Below are 12931 nucleotides of genomic sequence, written 5' to 3' on the forward strand. Positions count from 1 at the left end.
AAAGAATTACTTTTGGGGGGGCGTAATCTCGTACAGATCACGTGACTCACAAGGGAGTGCAGCCCAGTTTTTCACCTCAGCATGTTGGAGTGTTTGAACCTTGACCCAAGGGAAGAAATGATGTTGATCAAACAGAGCCGTGTGCTCCTCAAGCTATAACTGCACAAGACTTTACATAAATCGTAGAAAGCGTTGATGGGTTTTGATGCAAAATATTTGGAGTGACAAGTAAGGCGTTATCTTTCCTGCCCAGAAAAAGGCCCTCTCCCTCCTTCTCTCTGTTTCTCTCTCTCTCTTCTTTCTGTGTGTTTGAGAGAGAGAGAAAGATACTTCTTGTCCATCTCATTTATCTCTCCTGCTCTGTTATCGTTCATCAGCGCACAGTTACTGTGTGTGGAGAGGCCTTGATGAAGTTAATGTTGAGCAGGCAGCACAGGAAATGAAACAGGCGTTGTGGGCCGACAGGGTGACATCAGAGGGGTGGAGGAAGGGGGCGCCGATGGCATGGCTCTTTATGACTTTGCTAACCCAGGAGAACATTCAATAAAAAAAACCCGAATCTGCAAATGGAAATTTACGGGCGGCACAGCAGCTAAGGTTGCATCCACCAGACAGAATATTTAATTGAATAGAGATACATGCAAACCTCTTCATGTGTTTAAACTTCTAAATTAAAGGAGGTTTTATTTATGATTCCAATAAGATGCAGGGTTTTTTCGTGCCGGGCCAAGATCACATTATCATCGCCTGGCAGCTGCAGGGTCTTGAGCGAGGCATGTATCACCTGCTGGCTCCTGGGAGCCAGATGTGGAGAAGAAAACTTCCAGACCTACATGCAAATGAAATCCCTGTGCGATCCCAGGCTTTCTGTTAATGCCTCTCACATCAGCTCCTCCAGGGGCAGGGTGATTTGTGCTGTCGGCTGGGACAGAGATGCCACAGGGTGATGTGGAGGGCCGGGCATTTTTGCAGGACGGAGGGGGTGGAGAAGGAGGTGCTAGTGGCATCAGGGTAGCAGGAACTGGGCCTCTCTCAAGATGTAGCTGTAGCAAGTTAGATCAGGCCTGGCCAGGTCAGCCTAGGACCTGGGAGAGAGCAGGGTTCAAATCCTCACTCAGCCATGTAACTCACTGGGTGACCTTGGGCCAGTCATTGCCTCTCCACCTAACCTACCTCACAGGGTTGTTGTGGCAATTAAACGGGGAATGAGGAGAACCATTCGCCGAAGAATTGATGCTTTTGAATTATGGTGCTGGAGGAGACTCTTGAGAGTCCCATGGACTGCAAGAAGATCAAACCTATCCATTCTCAAAGAAATCAGCCCTGAGTGCTCACTAGAAGGACAGATCCTGAAGTTGAGGCTCCAGTACTTTGGCCACCTCATGAGAAGAGAAGACTCCCTAGAAAAGACCCTGATGTTGGGAAAGATGGAGGGCACAAGGAGAAGGGGACGACAGAGGATGAGATGGTTGGACAGTGTTCTCGAAGCTACTAACATGAGTTTGGCCAAACTGCGAGAGGCAGTGGAGGATAGGCGTGCCTGGCATGCTCTGGTCCATGGGGTCACGAAGAGTCGGACACGACTGAACGACTGAACAACAACAACAACAAGAGGAGAACCATGTATGTCACCTTGAGTGTATGGGCCACAGGTGAGAGCTGAGTGCAGGATGAGGACCAAAGGTAGCTAGACTACACCTGAAGGAGCATGACATGTTTCCCACCAGAGGTACTATGCCACACACACACACACACACACCATCTTTCCCTAGGTTTTTTTAATTAACATTTTACAGCGGTACCTCGGTTTACGAACTTCATCCGTTCTGGAAGTCCGTTAAATCAAAACCGTTCTTAAACCGAGGCACACTTTCCCTAATGAAGCCTCCCACCGCCGGTGCCCTTCCACCGTTCAGATTCCGTTCTTAGACCAAGGTAAAGTTCTTAAACCAAGACACTATTTCCGGTTTGGTGGAGTTTGTAAACCAAATCGTTCTTAAGATGGACTGTTCTTAAACCGAGGTACCACTGTATTAACAAAATTTCATTCATAAGAAGACAGAATGAGGGGGGGGAAGTGAGTAAGAAGATCTGTATACATTAATACACAGATATGTGTGTTATTTTTATCCTAAAATACATATACTTTTCAATAACCAAATATAGTCTGCGTAAACCCATTCCAAATATCATAGTATTTATCCAAAGAAAGTCAGCGTCTATAAGCTGTCCGTTCATATGTTGCCAGCGTTCTCATGTTGTCTAGTAACTGATTTAGGGGAAACATATCTCTGTTCTGCCAATTCACCTTTCCCTAGGCTGATGGCGTTTATGCTACCCCTGTATCCTAATGCAAATTCTAGTATATATACACAAATCTTATGCAAATTGCCGCCCTCTTTCGTCCTCCTTTTTGGCAACGCATGTGGTTAGTCCCTTTAGCAAGTTAGCCTGTGGGTAGATCCACATCAGCTCTATGCACGGTGGTGGTACAGACTGAGCTGCGCATGGAAGACTGAGGGGGTCTGGTGCCTGACAGACCAGGCTGGTAGCAGCAGGCTAGGTGACAAGGTGGCCTCTTATCGCTTTCGTTGGTTAATGATTAGCTCTCTGTCAGCTGCAGGCATTCGTAGCACTAAGTGCCGGGCACAGCTTTGTATTCTCGCTGCCAGTGGGCCTGGCTCAGAGACCGGGCACCTAAGGCCACCATCATGGCTAATAGCCATTGATAGCCCTCTCCTCCAGGAATTCGTCTAATCCTCTTTTAAAACCATCTGGGCTGGTGGCCATCACTGCTTCCTGTGGCAGTGAGTTCCATAGGGGTGTGTTCCAAGCATGGCTGCAGCACCCTGTGTTCAAAGAAGCATCCTCCCCCTCCTCCTTCAGTCTCATAATGCCACTCAAGGAAGGTGACCAGTCCTACATTAAAGGACGAACGAGTCTCCCGGGGACAGGATGTCACATGTTCTGGGGTCAAATGGAAAGACAGACTCCTAATACCTGAAAGCAAATCAGGCTTTGTTCTCTTTCTTCGTGGGCCTGCTCATATGTTCAAATTGAAATCGAGTCTAATTCGGCTAATTCAAATTAATTCAGAGGCAGTTAATTCAAATTTGCAAAACGCAACCGCCGCTAATGCCAGGGCGAGAAAGCAGGGATGTTCTACGCTGCAGAGGCTGAGGTGAGCGGGTGGGGGGGAGGAAACCAAGGGGCCCCCACAGGAGGATGCTGAGGCAGGAGGGGCAAAAATGGATCGGGGGTGCCGTGGGTAAGCCAGATGTCAGCAGCAGCAGATACGCCGCGGATATTTTAAAAGAGGCAAGCGCAGCATCTCCAAGCAAAGAGAATTTTCTGGGATTTGAGGGCATTTTCACACAAGGAGGAGGCTTAGAGCCGCCGTTGCTTGAAACCGGCTTCTAATAGGAACACAAAATTCACACGGAGCCACCGTGCTCGCCTGAATGACAAATGCCATGCCTTGCTTTCTATTATTCGCTGCACAGAAAGTGCACCAAAATGTCCACGAGTAGCTCGGAGGTGATCTATCGATCTATATGAGCTCTCTTGCCCTGCCTTCCCCAACCTGGTGCCCCCCGAAAGCTTTGGAACACAATTCCCATCTGCCACAGCTGTCTCACCGTGGTGGGTCAGAGTGAGACCAGGTGACCTGTGTGTCTGCTCCGTCTGCTGTCCGGGTGCTGATTGATGGGTGCCCCTCTCAGTCTCCCTTCTTAGGATTCTGAACCTTTGAACTGGGCTTGGACCAGGCCTCCTTTCCACTAGGGGACTCCTTCAAGCAAAGGACCGTTGTCTGAAAAGTAGGACGCATGACCACCCTATTGGTGGATTGCATACAGGTGTGTGTAGTCACCAAAGAGTTACACCCACAGCTATTGTTTGGCAAGGCTGTTGGCTCTGAATTCCCAGCTATTTTGCTGCCCCACACACTCTGAGAGGGGTAGCCCCACCCACTGGCGGAGGAAGAGGAGTGCGGGGGGAGCACACCGCCCCTGCCAGCTTGATCCCTGTGGGGTGCCATCGTGGCTACCCCCCCCCCGCCCACGCTGGGTGCCACGCCCCCAGAACGCGCACCACGCCCCTATGGGCAGCACGCCAGGCCCCCGGGACATGTGCCAGCCCCACCCCCGCCTGCTCTCCACCCCCACCCCGGTGCCGGAGCATGAAGCTCCACCACTGGCCCCACCCTCTCCCACGCCAGGGATGCCTTGCAATGTCAAAGATGTCGCTGAGCATTGGGGGATATTTTTTTGACTGCAGCAGCTATCTGCGGGAGTGAACATGAGAAGAGCTCTGCTGGATCAGGCCGATGGGAAACCAGCGAGCAGAATTTGAACACAAGAGCAACTCTCCCCTCCTGCGGTTTTCAGCAACTGGCATTCAGAAGGATCGCTGCCTCCGACTGTGGCGGCACAGCACCGTCACTGTGGCGAGTAGCCGCTGACCCACCGAGAAGGGAGATTGTTCTGCCTGGCAAGCTGGAACGATTGCGCCGACGGAACAATCTCATTATCACTCCGCGAAGTTGGCATCTCGGTCCCTACTAAATTAGTTACATCTTACCTGTTAAAAAATTGCTAGATTTAGCAGCCTGGCTGAATTTCAAAGATGTGCTTGTGTTCTATAATTCATTGGCCGATGAGAAGTACAAGTTGGCTAATGAAGGTCTGCGCTCTGCCTCCCAAACACGCCTCCCTGTTTTCGTGCTCCTGGAAGAGAGACGAGGGGCAGAAACTCGGCATTAACGGGGGGGGGACCCTGAGTATGCCAGGAGGGGGCAGGATCAGAGCAGGAGGGGAGAGGGGAGAAGCCAGAGCCCTGCTCCCTTGGGTGAACCGGGGGCACAATCGGCACCCCATAAAGATATCGCGATGCAGCGGGTCTATCTGGCAGCTCAACTTTGCCAAAGGAAGAGAGGCATGGGGTAAATGGAACAGCTGTGGAGAGGACTCTCAGATGGAGCGTTTCCCCTAACACCATGCAAACAATAATTCCCAGAATCCTTTTGGGGGAAGCCATGACTTTGAGCTGCAGGATATAAACTCAATAGACAAATAAAATTGGTAGAAAACCAACATACTGTTACAAAAGTTGAGAGCCGCCGCCACAGTCTGCCGAGCTGGTTTGTGCTCCTTCGGAGAATTGAAGACACGGCAGAGACTGTCATAGATTTTTTAAAATATGATTGATTCATCTATTTGCACCTTCCGTCTGCATGGAGGGAGTCCAGGTCGTACAGCATGGTCATCTCAAGAGGGGCTTGTCCCCTACAGCAGTGCAGCACTTGAATCAAAGGCATCACTTGAATCAAAGCCAGTGTGGTGTAGTGGTTAAGAGCAGTGGACTTGTAATCTGGGGAACCGGGTTCGCGTCTCCCCTCTTCCACATGCAGCTGCTGGGTGACCTTGGGCTAGTCACACTTCTTTGAAGTCTCTCAGCCCCACTCATCTCACAGAGTGTTTGTTGTGGGGGAGGAAGGGAAAGGAGAATGTTAGCCGCTTTGAGACTCCATAGGTAGTGAAAAGCGGGATATCAAATCCAAACTCTTCTTCTTCTTCTCTCCCAGCCAGCCTTCAGCCAGCCTGCCCAAGATGGATCCCAGTCTTTCTTCTCTCCCTTCTTCTTTCCAGCACACCTTGCTCTGAAGGCTTTCTTCTCCTGTCATCTGAAACACACACCCCATCACTGTGGCCACCTCTGTCTGCCCAGGCCCAAGAATTCCTCTCAGGTGAGCCATCATCCCCTTTTGTCGTGTTAATGCCTCTATCCCAGGTGAGGTTCTGGCTTGGAATGGAAGCTTAGCCTCCAATCTTGCCTTCAATACTCCAGATAATCAAAATCCTGCCATTTATTAGTTTCTAGCAGGGTCCCCCCCCCACCAAATCTATAACAGTACGCTTGCAGCATGAATATGCCCACAGGTCTGGTGCAGAGGATAAGTGATTCTGCATTTGCCCCAACGGCAGTGCCCTCTCGACTCCTTTTACTGCAAACACAGCCGGTTCTGCCATTGGGCAGAGCGAGGCGGCTGCTTCAGGTGTCTGACACCAAGGAAGGCATTTGAGGTGCAGCTTTCTGTCCCCAAGAGCAGTGGAGGAGGACACTGCCCCACCTCTGGTACTGGATCTGGCCATCGGTCCCCCAGCCAGCTTCTGTTCATGGAGCAGAACGCCATTTGCCTTAGGCGGCAAAATGCCTTGCGCTGGCCCCTGCCTGCCTGCCTGCCTGCCTGTCTGCGTGGAGAACGCAAGATTCCTCCTGCCCTTCTTTCATCCCCGCTGAAGCGGCTGAGGAAACCGTACGGAAGCAAAGCACCTTGCGGCGGGAGTTAATAACCGAGGCAAACGGCAGCTGTCTGAAAAGGGAAGGGCGAAAGTTCAGGCACTTGTTAAGGCACGAGGGGCTTGGGAAGCGCGGCTTGCCTCATCCATCCTGTTGTGACGCAAAGAGGAGAGCCCCAAGCAAAGCGCCTGCCTCATTCTCACTGCACCGTGATCCCCGGAAGCATAGAATCATGGAATTGTAGAGTTGGAAGGGACCCCCAAGGGTCATCTATTCCAACCCTCTGCAATGCAGGAATCAGGTTCAGCAGTGGAGCAGGTGGAGCTGTAAGGAACCACCAGCCAGCAGGCCGGTTTGGCCATCCTCTTTCCGGCTAGGCTCAGGTATATGCAAATTGCCTTTAAGTCACTGCTAAGTTGAGTCACGATCAGACCCTCTGGATGTTTAGGGTAAGTAGGAAGAATCCCTTGGCCAGAATACAATTTGCTTGCTCAATTCGGTTTTCTTGCATTTATATTCCAATGAACTCAAGGCGACACACATGGCCCTCGCCCCCTGTGAGGTATCACCACACAAATTATTCCCCCTATTTATCCATGTACCTCTTATTGTTTTCTTCCACTAGTTTCTTCTTCTGCCTTCAGAATTTATTTAACTTGTTCATGTAGATCTGTATGTTCCTTGGGGCAGGAACCTGTCTTGCTATTCCTTATTCTTATAATTATTCAACCCCACAAGAACCTTGTAAGTCAGGTGAGGCCGAGAAGCAGCGACTGGCCCACGCTCACCCAGGGAGTTTGACGGCCGAGTGAGGATTTGAACCCTGGTCCCCCAGCTCTTAGCCTGATGCGACAACCACTACACCATACTGGCTCTTCAAGCAAACAACGTTGGCTGAAGATAGCCACAGATCCGCAATGCACCATGTCCCAAGTTCAAGTCCTGGCATCTCCGGTTAAAGGGTCTCGAGCATCAGGGTGAGGAAGGATCCTGGTCTGCCGTTTGGAGTACACAAGGTCAGATTGATGCTGTGACTTCCTATAAGTCGCCTCTCTGTGTGCACAGAAACTCCAGATAGATCTGAGGCCATTTTTAGCCACTAGGCTGCACCTCGGACGAATCATTCCTTAGACGCCGAAGCATATTTGATGACCCCAGGTCCTTCCTCCCCCCCCCCCCCGGCCGTGGGCTGGCCTCAGCAGCGTCGAAGGACACTCCAGATCAAGCACACGGTCCTTGGGCTGTGGGCCACATGCTAATCGCTGCCACAATCGTTGGCGGCAGCAGACAGACGGTGCCCTATCTCCAGCCAGCTTGTGTAACTAGGAGATAAAGTGGAGGGCCTGGGACAGGTCTGTGCAGCTGGAAGGAATCTAAAACAGGGGCAGAGTGGGACCGCATGGCAGGCTTCACCTTGTGGCTTCACTCACAAAGGAGAGACTTTGCCCCTACATGGGATATGGCCTGCAGCAGACAGGTGGGTTGTCAACATGTCCAACCAGGAGGCTGATACAGGAAAAAAGCAATCCTGTTTTTCATATCAAGACCAAGTGCCAAGCCCTGCAAGTTCTTGGGCTGGGGGAATTGTGTGTCGAGGTCCTCAAGCCACCCCCCAAAGAATTGTCGGGAGAATGCCAACTGGGGAGAGTTAAGGAGGCTGGGGGCAAAGCCTCCCTCTCCCCAGAGGTCCCAGGGGCTCTGGCTACAGCCCTATCCCCGACCAGGGGTTTGGACAAAGCATAAAGAGCCACCGGATTCCTTTACCGGAATTCCCTGTACCATCATCACCATGATACTGGAGGTGGGCACCAGGGGCATGATACTGGAGGTGGGCACCTGCCCCTCCTGCCCCACGCACCGCCGGTCACTAGGGAGCGGCGGCATGTGGGAGTGGCGGGAGGGGCCGCCGCTTGTCACCCCCACCCGTCGCTTGTCACCCCCACCCTCCCCATCACCCGGGGTGTACCACCCCTACCGCCCCCCCCTAGCGACGCCCCTGGTGGGCACCACCCATCCAGTAATCAACACAATAACCATTGCCTAACCGCCAACCGTACAAGTTGTGACAAATTGCTACTGCAGTAGGCGAAAACCAAATGGCAACAGCCAATCAGCCAGATGGACAAAATTCCTACTGGGCCTCTGCCCCAAAAGCAGACGACCCCATGACAGGCAGTTGCAAGGTCAAAAGCAGAGGCCTATGAAAAGAGGGGGGGGGGTGTGATCCGAAGCTCGAAGCCCAGAGAGAGATCACCCTGCGTGCAGAGGAATATAAAGGACGCTGGGCTGTCCATCACAAGTTGCTACATTTCCTTTTGCCCAGCAACACCTCCTGACCCTATTGCAGCTAGGGCCGGCTAGCGGCCCCACCCCGCTGGACAGGGAGGTGTCTTGCCAGGCCCGACCGCAACACGTGCTCTTACTCAAGGTAGAACCCGATTTGTCAATCACAACATGTGCAAAGACTAGGAGAACCCATAGCTCCCTTGGAGAAGAGACCAGGAATCTCTGCCACCCTTGAACAAGGCCAGGGCATTTGTGTCTTCGTATATAATCTTCTTGCATCCAATTATTGCGCTGAAGCCCACCAGCAGCAGCCTTCTGAACTGCGCCTCCAATTGTTGTGGTTGCTTCTAGCCTCCCAGAAACTAGTCCATATGCAGGTATTCTCTCCCCACCCCAGACAGAACCACAGCACCCAGCTCCTGCAGCCAGAGTATGAGAATCCCCACTAAGCTGACCCCCTTCCTGGGGACAGACAGGCCTGCAGCGAGGAAACTGCCCCCCTGCCCATGCCCCACTGCGGTTCTTTGTTGTCCTTGTGACTGGAGATAAATTCTGAGTGGCTGCGGCAAACACTTTGAATGGGGATTTGGATAAAGAGCTCCTGGAACACTTTCATGTTGGCGGCCGGGACTCTGCCAGGCGGGCTTGAACCAGTGGCAGGTAGAAGACAGACGCCGTGACAAAAACCCCGAGGCCATATGATCGAAGCCGAGCTCCGTAAGCTATCGGAGCTCTTTGGCGTGCAAAGTGTGCGGCGTACGGCTTGTGCATTTGGCCGGAGAGCAGACTTTACCTGTTGCAATCACGCAGACACAGAGAGATGCAATAAGAAAACAATATAGGGCTTTATTGCAGGAAGTGCTGAACTTGGATAAAAGAAGGCTTCCAGTCATAACCGTACTAATCTAGAAAAGTTAAAGGAAGCCGGGCTTGCTCCTTTGTTCTCAGGGGAGAGATCCGGGGTGACCTCTCTCGTCTTGAGGTTAAAGAGAGAAGTTGGAGGAGGAGGAGGAGGAGGAGGAAGTTGCAGACAGGATGCAACCTTGGGTGTTTCAGTCTACACTTTGAAGAAATAGGCAGGTGGTGAGCAAAGAGGTCCAAGGTAGCCTGCGAATGTTTCTTAACCCCATGCAAGCTGAGTTGCACCCAAACTTCCAACATGTTTAAAGAAAGGGAGCTTAGGCAACCTGGAGACTTGCATCCATGCCAGGGCCTGCCCAAGACATTTTGCTGCCCGGTGCAAAGGGCATGGTGGCCCCCTCTCCCACGTGCCCAATGGCAAGCTGGGTCTTGCTTCAACACTGGGGGTAGCTGCATATCCAGTCCCTGCATGGCTTGTGGGTCTTCAACACTGCCAGAGGAGGAGCTGGGGGGCTCAAGAGGAGCAGTATCAATTGTGACATGAAAAGAGGTGTGGTCTCTTTGACATTCGACAAAGGAAGAGACAGGGCGTAGGATTCCAAAAAACAACTGAAGCTGCTTTGAGCTCGACCCTCATGCTGTGTGTGTGTGTGTGTGTGTGTGTGTGTGTGTGTGTGTGTGATTCATCATCAAAATCCTCTCCAGAATACACCAGAGATGCCTGGACTTGAAGACTCCAAGAACATCATCTAGGAGAGGGAGAAAGAGCTGGATACTATATATCTGGAGTGAATATTTGAATATTTTGAAGAACTCCTGTCACATTCCACTGGATGGCTCAGTTGGTTAGAGCGTGGTGCTGATAATGCCAAGGTCCCAAATGGAACAGCTGCATATTCCTGCCTTGCAGGGGGTCAGACCAGATGATCCTCAGAGTCCCTTCCAGTTCTATGGTTCTATAAACTGTATATAACGTAACAGGTGGATAGTTGGAAGTCCTTTTTACTCATTTCTTTAACTTTCTCCCTCCCCCCTTTTATTATTATTTACTCCTTTATTATTATTTTTAATTCCATTTCTTTCCTTTGCTCTTGCTTCTGTTGTTGTTGTTGTTATCAATGTCCTCACTCTGACTCAATGAGGGAACTTATGCAGATGAAGATGATGCCTGGCTAGCAAAGGACCCTGTGTCAGACCCTGTGACAGGGAAGGGAAGATCTCCCAGGGTGGGAGGCTGGGAGGAGAGAGGAAACCTCTTTTTGTGCGGGGCAAGTTAAGATTTACCTGTGAGAGAGGACTTTGCATTCTTATCTCTCTCTCTCTCTCTCTCTCTCTCTCTCTCTCTCTCTCTCTCTCTCTCTCTCATCTTGTTTAGATTAGTGTGTTTCTTATTGCAATGTATTATGAACGTTCTTAATAAAATCTTATTTTAAATAATAAAATCTTCTCCAAAGGCAGCATAGGGATAAAAACCAGGGATGTTGTTTTACCTGGGAGCAGGTAGCAGAAATAGGGACTGCTGTCCCTGATAAATGGGGGGGAGGGAGAAATTCAGAACTGAACCCTGCAACCTGCATAAATGGTGCCAATTCATCTATTTTTGTAGGCATTTGCTATCTGCAAATTATTCTGCTAGCCACAGGAGAGGCGGTTAAGTACACAGGCAGACCCCACATGATCATGGACTGCTCTTGTTGCAGCAATCCTCTGGCAACTGGGTCTCTCCCCCCCCCCCCACAGGCACTGCCTGCAGCCTTTCTCTCGCCTAGTAGGTCTTACATATTTCATTGCATTGATTTACTTATATCTCGCGTTCTCCAATTACTTCTAACCCCCCGCCGTGCTGGGGAAAGCTTCGCCTGTTCAATTTCTGCCTGTCAGGCCCAATCATTGCCTATCAAGAGCATCGTTGCATACGACGGCGTGCAGTGATTAATCCCCTGGTACTTTATCGGCAGGCCCAGGGCGGGAGAATGCAAACGATCTGGGGGCGTTTGGCTGCAGAAAGTGCCGTTGGGCAGACTGCAATGTGATCCTGCCCGGCACCCCATTAGGAACAACATGTGTATTGGACTATTAGTATATAAGACCAGTTTACTTACGAGATTGCCTTACCCCATATATGTTCACTCAGAAGCTTATAGATGCCACATAATACCTGTTTCCCATTTGTATGAACTCAGTCTTTTAGTGGAACTTTGGAACTCCCTGCCTGTTCAGATGCGGCAGATGCCATCACTGTTCTCTGCTCAGCAGCTTCTAAGAACATTTTTATTTAAACACGCCTACCCTGATATGTGCAATGACAAACCTAGACAGCATCTTAAAAAGCAAAGACATCACCTTGCCGACAAAGGTCCGTATAGTTAAAGCTATGGTTTTCCCAGTAGTAATGTATGGAAGTGAGAGCTGGACCATGAAGAAGACTGATCGCCGAAGAATTGATGCTTTTGAATTATGGTGCTGGAGGAGACTCTTGAGAGTCCCATGGACTGCAAAAAGATCAAACTTATCCATCCTTAAAGAAATCAGCCCTGAGTGCTCACTGGAAGGACAGATCCTGAAGCTGAGGCTCCAGTACTTTGGCCACCTCATGAGAAGAGAAGACTTCCTGGAAAAGACCCTGGTGTTGGGAAAGATGGAGGGCACAAGGAGAAGGGGACAACAGAGGATGAGATGGTTGGACAGTGTTCTCGAAGCTACTAACATGAGTCTGACCAAACTGCGGGAGGCAGTGGAAGACAGGAGTGCCTGGCGTGCTCTGGTCCATGGGGTCACGAAGAGGCGGAGACGACTAAACAACTAAACAACAACAAGACCCTGATATATAGAATGTGGGTGTGTGTTTTAGTCTGTTCTCAGTTTGTGGCTGATTTAAATATTCTTGAATATTTAAAACAGTAGGTTTTTTTCTACCCAAAATTGTTTTTTTTCTGGCAGTAAGAGCTGTACGATGGTAAAATGGACTCTCTCAGGAGGTTGTGGGCTCTCCTTCCTTGGAGGCTTTTAAGCAGATGTTGGATGGCCATCTGCCTTGGATGCTTTAGCTGAGATTCCTGCATTGCAGGGGGCTGGACTAGATGACCCTTGGGGTCCCTTCCAACTCTACAATTCTATGCTTCGCCCCTCGCCCCAAACCCATAACAATAATAAAGAGATACAATTACAAGCATTGGCACAGCAACAGCAACAAAGTAGCACCAATGGCATATTCGGTTGAGCATGAGACTATTGATCTCAGGGTCGTGGGTTCAAGGCCCACAATGGGCAAAAGATTCCTGCACATCATGGGGTTGGACTAGAAGACCCTCGGGGTCTCTTCCAACTCTACAATTTTATGATTCTAAATCCCTCGTCCCCTTGGTGCCCCCCATAAATGTGTTCTGTGGGTTGCCAAAACCCTCCATCCATTGGGGATGGTGTGGGCTGCATGGGGGAAAGAGAGGTGGAATGTTCCATGGTAGAAGCAAGGACATTTGATACT

Source organism: Lacerta agilis, chromosome 5 (genome assembly GCF_009819535.1).
Source record: "Lacerta agilis isolate rLacAgi1 chromosome 5, rLacAgi1.pri, whole genome shotgun sequence".
In the NCBI taxonomy this organism is placed as follows: Eukaryota; Metazoa; Chordata; class Lepidosauria; order Squamata; family Lacertidae; genus Lacerta; species Lacerta agilis.